The sequence below is a fragment of the Jaculus jaculus genome, chromosome 1, assembly GCF_020740685.1.
Source record: "Jaculus jaculus isolate mJacJac1 chromosome 1, mJacJac1.mat.Y.cur, whole genome shotgun sequence".
Classification (NCBI taxonomy): Eukaryota; Metazoa; Chordata; class Mammalia; order Rodentia; family Dipodidae; genus Jaculus; species Jaculus jaculus.
The window spans coordinates 291,263,907-291,272,858 of record NC_059102.1 but is presented as its reverse complement, the minus strand read 5'-3'; positions in this window follow the sequence as shown (position 1 = coordinate 291,272,858).

The following is an 8,952-nucleotide window of genomic DNA, read 5'->3' as shown; positions in this document are numbered from 1 at the left end:
ACCATGAAGGTAGCGCTTTAGTTGCCTCCCCCCAGCCCAGTCTGTGGGGGACAAGTCCCAAGACCCACAGTGAATGCCGAAACTTTGGGTAGAACTGAACCCTATATGTGTTAGTTTTTCTCCATACGTGCACAACTATGATGAGGCCTAATTTATAAATTAGGCACACGAGAGCAGGGTATTGTGGGTCACTGTAATTCCAGTATGTGGGGAGCTGTACTTGGGGAGGGCTGATCAAAGTGAATTTAAGACCAGCCTTGGCTCCATAGCGAGTGCCTGGATACTCCTTAATAATGTTAACATCTCTGCCTTGCCACATCTTCCCTGTATTTTATGCACCTTTCTGAGTTCATTTTTGTTTCATTCACTATTTTTTCATGTGCTGTTAGAAGAGGAACAGTTATTAAATCACAAATTCTCAATTGCCTACTTTTTTCTAGGGGATGCTTACCAAAAGTACACTGGCATCTTTAGAAATTGGGTTTCTGCAAGGAGACCACTGGTTGAAGGCTACCCTGTAACCAGTTTATAGTTTATAGGATGCATACAAGAGATAGCCATTACCTGCATATTTCCTTTATTACAATAATATGAGTATGCATGCATTATTAGTCCCACAGGCATACATGGAGCACCCACCTTTCCTTTTAGCTAGCAGTTGTCACATGCTAGAAATATAAAGACAAATATTTCCAATGTCGGTTCTCATGGTCTGATGGAGGAGATAGATGCACAAAAGGATAATCATTATAAATGGCTTAACCGCTAAGCCATCTCTCCAGCCCCCATTTAAACTTTTGAACAGTTACATATGACTAAACTATATTAAATTATATTTTATAAACAGATATTTTCAGTTACATTACAATTAATATCATAAATTGTGTTCTCTTGCTAATTATACATTTCCAGTTTTAAACTCAAGAGAAAACTACATCATGTATTTTAGTATTTAAATAAGTCACTGTGGCCATGAGGACTAAAGATTTAGGTAAGGATGGCAGACTGAGCACTTTCATCAACTTTCCTATGTTTCTAAGTGTAACAAAAAAAAGAAAGGTGGAAATTTGATAAGAAATGGAAAGGAAAAGTTACCAAGTTAACTATAGCATCTAGAAATCAAGTTTACCAATAGATGATGTGGCCACCAGGAAAAGTTCTATTAAAAGCCTGATTCAGGGCTGGAGAGATGGCTTAGTGGTTAAGCGCTTGCCTGTGAAGCCTAAGGACCTCAGTTCGAGGCTCGATTCCCCAGGACCCAAGTCAGCCAGATGCACAAGGGGGCGCATGTGTCTGGAGTTCGTTTGCAGTGGCTGGAAGCCCTGGCACACACATTTTCTCTCTCTCTCTTCTCTCTCTCTCTCTCTCTCTCTCTCTCTCTCTCTCTCTGTTGCTTTCAAATAAATAAACATTTTTTTTAAAGTTTAAATGATCTTTGTACAGTTTAAACAGTGCTAGTATTGTATCAAGTAGTGTAAGTTATGCTACAGTGTTCTAAGTTAATTTGGTATCTACCTACTCTCTTTTAATAGGAGGAAAGCCACATTTCAGAACTAAGTTTGAGTAATACATAAATTTATTTATTTGAGAGAGAGCATGTGGCAGATAGAGAATGGGTGTGCCAGGGCCTCTAGCCACTCTGCAAATGAACTCCAGATGCATGCACCACCTGGTGCATCTGACTTTACATAGGTATTGAGGAGTTGAACTGGGTCATTACTCTTTGCTTGTGAGTGCCTTAACTGCTGAGCCATCTCTCCAGTCCCTGAGCATTTCTTGTATGCTACTAACAGAAGTCACATTTTCCTTCTACTGATGTAATTTCATGATCAAATTATTATTATTATTATTATTATTATTGGTTTTTCAAGGTAGGGTCTCACTCTAGGTCAGGCTGACCTGGAATTCACTGTGTAGTCTCAGGGTGGCCTCAAACTCATGGCAATCCTCCTATCTCTGCCTCCCAAAGTGCTGGATTAAAGGTGTGCACCACCATGCCCAGCTTATTTCCTTTTTTAGTTTTTGTAATACTAGGAATTGCACCCAGGGCTTGTGCATGCTAAGAAAGTACTCAATATCTGAGCTGTTTTCTCCACCAAGATTGAAGCCATCTCCCTGCTGGATAGCTTCCATAATGTGCTATGCAAACTGTTGAAGGAGAAAAGTCATCTACAGTCTGAGTAAGCAGTGGATGCTACAAGCTACAAAATCAACCAGCTAAGCAAGATGCACCCACATGTTCAATAGTGGCACAGGAGTTATGGGGAAATCAACTGCTCTCTGTTTGATACGAGGCCCACTCAGTTGGTGGGAATTTATGCCTGGTACTGAGAACTGAGTAAAAGTCTGTGTCTTAACAGGTCATAGACCCTGTGTTCTTTGGCTAAATGGAGACATTAAGTGCATCAAACAGCCTTCTAATTGTGTATGGTTAAGCCCTTTGATTAATGCTGTTCTCACTTTTGGTCAGAGAACCTCCATTTTATAGATGATGATTACCAGGTAAGCACAAGACTCATCAAAATGACAAGAAGAGGAGAAACCCCATGGCTTAGCACTGGATGAGTCATCTCTATCACACCTGCCAGAGCTCAGGAAACAGTGCAGAAGTAGTGGTGGAATGGATATGAGTGCTGCTGTCACTGCTAGCCAGACAAGCTTCCCTATGAAGATGGTGATAGACACGGAGAAGACTCCATACTCATCAAATCAGAACATACGAGGCTGCCCAGACCTCAACATTAAAGGAGATTTCTACCTTGCCCTTCAAGACTCAGAGAGCATTGCAGAAGAGGGGTTGAAAAGAATCTAAGAGCCACAGGGTACATAGGTGTATTTCAGGTTGCTATCCTCTGACATGACCTGACTGTGCTTACTGATGTCCCCACAAGACCAGCACAGTTCTGAGCCCATTCAATTTTCACATGGAAGGAGAAAGAAATAATTAGACAGAAAAAGCAGAGGAATGGCTATGTTGAAGGAGGAGGGACTTTGGAATATGGGAAAAGGAACAATAAAAGAATAAAGGAATGGGAATATGATCAAATTACTGGCGTACATATATTACACTTCTCAATAAAATACACATACAGAGAGAGAGAGAGAATGTCATGGGACTGGGGAGATTGCTTATTAGGTAAGAGTATTTGCTATTCAAGCATGAGGAACTTAGTCCAGTCCCTAGGACCCCTGGAAAAAGACAGGCACATGGTCTTACGTGTTGTAACCCCAGTGCTGAAGGGTCAGAGGGAGGATTACTGGGGCTTTCTGGCCGGGCAGGCTAACTGAAAAATGGTGGGACTCCAGGTTCAGTAAGAAACTCTATTTTAAGTACATAAGGCAGAAAAACAATAGAGAAGGATACCTGATATCCTTCTCTGGACTCTGCATACATGTTCATAGGGCACAGGCATCTGAACACACATGTACATATACCCCCCCATATGAAATACTACACACACTCCAAAAAAAATCATACTGAGATCTGGTGGGAAATACATGTAATCCCATTACTCAGGAAGCAGAGTAGGATTACATGATTGAGAAATCAATTATTCATGAGTCCTGATTCATGATATATAAAAAATATTAAAACTTAGCTAGGTATAGTGGTACATGCCTTTAATCCCAACATTTGGGAAGCAGAGGTAGGAGGATTGTCATGAGTTCAAGGGCAGCCTGGACCACATAGTGAATTCCAGGTCAACCTGGGTTGAATGAGACCCTACCTTGAAAACCCAAACAAAAGAGATTAAAGGGCTGTAAAACTGCTTAGTGGTTAAGACACTTGCCTGAAAAGCCAAAGGACCCAGGTTCAATTCCTCAGGGCCTATATAAGCCAGATGTAACAAGGTGACGTATGCGTCTGGAATTTGTTTGCAGGGCTAGAGGCTCTGCTGCACCCATTCTCTCTCTCCCTCTCTCTCTGCTCCTTTCTCTCTCACACTCTCTCAAATACATAAAATAAAATATTTAAAAAGATTAAAATTTGACATGATTTATTCCATAGCCAGCCTGCAATAGCAAACTGCTGTGTCATCTAAATAACCTCTGAAAAGATGATTGTTGTTTCCTGTGAATTCTAAGCGCTCAACAGATTTTTGGTTTCCAGAGCTGCCATCAATATCTACCACTCCATTTTCTTTCCAAGAAGGCTTACTGTAAGGGAGAATTGGAAATGCATGGATTCTGTCGGAGCTCAAGGACAGCTGTCAACTTTGCCTAGACCAGTCGAAGCTGCTTAGGATGTGGGAGGACACAATGCTTCTCTAAGCACAGCAGCTGCAGAAGTCTATTCGTCTTCTGAGTATAGCCGATCCATGGAGATTATGGCTTCCTCCAGGTGGTTGATTCTTTGTTGCTGGTGATGCCTTGCAGTCTTCCAATAGTTCATGGAGTTATTCTTCTATTTTCCGACCTTTGCTTACACAGTTTATACTTTCTTATACACTTTACCATGACCTACCTCCAAGCAGTGATCCCATTCCAGACTTCTGCTTATAGGCAGTCTTTAAGCTTTCACACTTGCTCACAGCTGAATTATTGCCATAGTTACTAGGTTATTTTGCCTCAAATAACTTCATGGTCCAGCCAATGGACTGGCAAAGTTTAGCAAGATCATACCAATGTTTTCATCAGTTTCAGACACTAGGTTGTCTGTCTGTCTATCTATCTATCTATCTATCTATCTATCTATCTATCTATCTATCTATCTATCTATTTATCTATCTATCTGTCATCTACCTATCATCTATTTATCTATAGCTACATGTTTAGTGGAGGCCATTATTTCACACATGTCCTGAGTCATGTAATGTAAAAATATTAAAATTTGACACGATGACTTGTTCCATAGCCTGCAATAGTAAACTCTCCAGTGAAGAGCAAATTAAATACACTCAGAAGTTCAAGATTATCCTTAGCTATTTATCAAGTTCAAGGCTGGACCAAACTACTTGACTTTCAAAAAAAAAAAGAAAAAAATTCTCATTTTTAAACATCTCTGGTGTGACCATCCTATCACCTCGGGTATTTTGTATCACCTTTCGTGTGTAAAAGGAGAGTGTAAAACTGGTTATGGTGGCTCATACCTTTAATCCCAGGCTGAGATAGGATTGTTATGAGTTCAAGGTTAGCCTTGGCCACAGTGTAAATTCCAGGTCAGCCTGGGCTCTGGTGAGACTCTGCTTAGAAAAAAAGAACAGAAGGGCTGGAGAGATGGCTTAGTGGTGCATTGAGGATGTCATTCTTGACTGTGAATTTTTGCAGGTTTGACATTTTTAGGGCAGGGAGCACTATCATGAACTTATTTCTCCATACTGCTAACATCACTCCATTTGCTTTTACATTTCTGACCTTTTGTTTTTAAAGACAAGGTCTCTCCATATAGTTCTGACTGGCTGGGAACTTGCTACATACAGCAAGCTGGCCTGGAACTTGTGATCCTTTTCTTTGCTTCCTGAGTGCTAGGATTACAGGCATGAGCCAATATACCTCATTGGCTCATGTTATTTAAAAAAATTATTTGAGAGAGGAAGTATGGGTGTGCCGCTTGCCACTGCAATATGAACCCCAGAAGCATGCACCTGCCACATGCATCTGGCTTACATGTACAACTGGCGAGTGAATCTGGACTGGTAGGCTTTGCAAGAAAGTGCCTTTAACTGCTGTTGGACCATCTTCCCATGCCGCCATTACTCTTATTTTATAATCCATGAAGGAAAAAATCCTAAATGATTATCTGTCCACACTCAAATTTGTTGTTATATATATGATTTAATTTGAAAATAATTTCTGAAAGTTTCTTTTATTAAAACAACTCATTGTTTGAAGGATAGAAATTCATGTAAGTTTCTGTTTCAATAGATGGCTATGACTTGTTTATAGGGAAGATATTTTTAAAAGCACATTTTCTAGCCGGGCGTGGTGGTGCATGCCTTTAACCCCAGCACTCAGGAGGCAGAGGTAGGAGTATTGCTGTGAGTTCAAGGCCACCCTGAGACTACATAGTGAGTTCCAGGTCAGCCTGGGCTAGAGTGAGACCCTATCTCAAAAAAACAAAACAAAACAACAACAACAAAAAACCCAAAATCATTTTCTTCTATAGGTGATAGAACGTCTTTCTGCAAAGTTTGAACAAAAAATTAATACAAGAATTTTGACTATTTGATCTATATTTATTCAAGCAGAAAAAAAATTTCATCTAGTTCAAACCTTCCAGAAGCTCCATGTAAAAAGTATATTCAAGTCTTGATGCTTGTTCATGTGTTAACTTTTAGTCTTAAATACAGTGATGCAATGTTAATGATATAGATTACAGCTTGTGAAATGGATCCTTGGGTGATTTTGATGTGTGATTATCACCAAGTTTACACACACAACCCTAGATGGCATCATTTATTACATATTTAGACTGCATTGTAAAGTCGGCTGCACCTAAGCTACAAATAATAACAGCCTGTTTCTGTATTGAATACTATAGGAAAACAACACAATGGTATTTCAGAAAAGGACCAATTAGAACAAAGTATGATGACATTAATGTCATAATGAAACTCATTACTTTGTATGCTAACTTAAAAATTAATAAGAATTTAAAAATGAATGTTTGTATAGTTAAGCATATCTAAATGTGAAAAATATACAGCAAAAATATTAGATGACAGGAATTTGTTCTGCTCCATTATAATCTTATGGGACCATCATCATATATGTGGTCCATTGTTGACTGAAGGATCATTATTCAATTATTTACATTAGTCTGTCCTCTCAAATTTCGCTGGCGTGCTGCTTAACTCTGAACACTCAGGTGTGTGCACAATAGTTATTGTTCTTTAGGTCCCACATGACTTTATCTCATCTCTGTTTCTCTTCCATTACAACCGCAATAATCTCAACTACACCTCTCCCCATAGGCCATTTATCAATTTGGTGGGGAGCTAGGTTGTATAATGGAAAGACGAACATTTGGCTTGAGCTTGCTATTGTTTTCCCTTGTGCTTTCATGTCTCTGGTATAACACTTTCCCCTAGGCAGGGTGTCATGCACAAGGTTATAATCCCAGCATTTGGGAGGTTGAGCAGGAGGATCAAGATCCAGGACAGCCTTGGCCACATAGTGAGTACAAGGCCAACCTGTGCTCCATGAGACCTTGTTGCAAAACCTAAAGCTAAGTTGTTAATTACTTAAAATGAAATACAACAATAATAAAAAACAGTCTCACCTTAGATCTAACCCTTTCAACTAAGCTCTAGCCAATAATCCATTTATGTTTATAAAATTCAGTAGAAAGCATCACCAGTAGACTACATCAAGAAAAGGCATAGATTGGGCTGGAGAGATGGATTAGCGGTTAAGCGCTTGCCTGTGAAGCCTAAGGACCTCGGTTCAAGGCTCAATTCCCCAGGACCCACATTAGCCAGATGCACAAAGGGGCACATGCATCTGGAGTTTGTTTGCAGTGGCTGGAAGCCCTGGCATGTCCATTCTCTCTCTCTCTATCTGCCTCTTTCCCTCTCTGTCTGTCCACTCAAATAAATAAATAAATATTTAAAAAAAGAAAAGGCATAGAATATGAAGGTTTGAAGATAAGGTAAATAAATTATCACATTCAGATATAAATAAAGAAAAATTACCTCTGGGACATGATTTAGAGACAAAACTTAAAAATCTTTGGGGTTGTTGAGGGTGCATAAATTCATACTAAAGGTATGGAAAACTTACTCAGTGAAATAATAGCAGAATATGTTCAAATCTAGGAAATATATATGAATATCTCTTTACAAGTGATATTTACAATCTCAAACATTACCACAAAAGAACCTCTTTTCATCATAGTATATTAAAAATGCCAAGACTACAGAATAAAGGACTACTTGAAAACTGTAGAAGTGCCAACTCATTTACAAAAGTGAACTTATTATAAACCAGCAGACTTCTCAACATAAGCTGGAAAGGTCACAGAGCTTATAGTGAGGTATTTTAAACCTTGAAAGAAAATGAACTGCTAACAAAAGATTACTCTACCCAGGAAGGCATACCTTTAAAGCCAAAGGAAAAATAATGACCTGTTAAGAGGCATAAACGAAAGAAATTCATTCAACTGTTCCAGCACTGTAAAAGATCTTTGATGGATACCTATTCACAGAAGAGGAAGAAAAAATGTACACATATTTCTGAAATCTCAGGAAATAATGGATCTCACAAGAAAACAGATAAATGAAGTTTGAAAAGAATCAGTCCACCAAGTGGGAAAAGGAGTGTGTATGGGGGTAATCTTGTTTCTTTGAGTATTTATTTTGTTTATTTTTATTTACTTATTTGAGGAATGACAGACATAGAGAGAAAGAAACAGATAGATAGAGAGAGAATGGGCATGCCAGGGCCTCCAGCCACTGCCAATGAAGTCCAGACACATGTGCCCCCTTGTGCATCTGGTTTATATGGGTCCTGAGGAATTGAGCCTCGAACTGAGGTCCTTAGGCTTCACAGGCAAGCGCTTAACTGCTAAGCCATCTCTCTGACCCTCTTTGAGTAATTTTTTATTTATTTATTTATTTTTTTATCTTTATTTTTTTTTATTTAAAAATTTTTTTTATTTATTTGAGAGTGACAGACACAGAGAGAAAGACAGATTGAGGGAGAGAGAGAGAAAATGGGCACACCAGGGCTTCCAGCCTCTGCAAACGAACTCCAGACGCGTGCACCCCCTTGTGCATCTGGCTAACGTGGGACCTGGGGAACCGAGCCTCGAACTGGGGTCCTTAGGTTTCACAGGCAAGCGCTTAACCGCTAAGCCATCTCTCCAGCCCTAATTTTTTATTTAAATAGAAGTTTTGCTATGTTCCACATTAAGGCCTTTTTTGCTTTGACCTGGGCCAGGTTCAATTCCCCAGTACCCATGTAAAGCCAATGCAGAAAATGCTTCATGCATCTGGAGTTCATTTGCAGTAG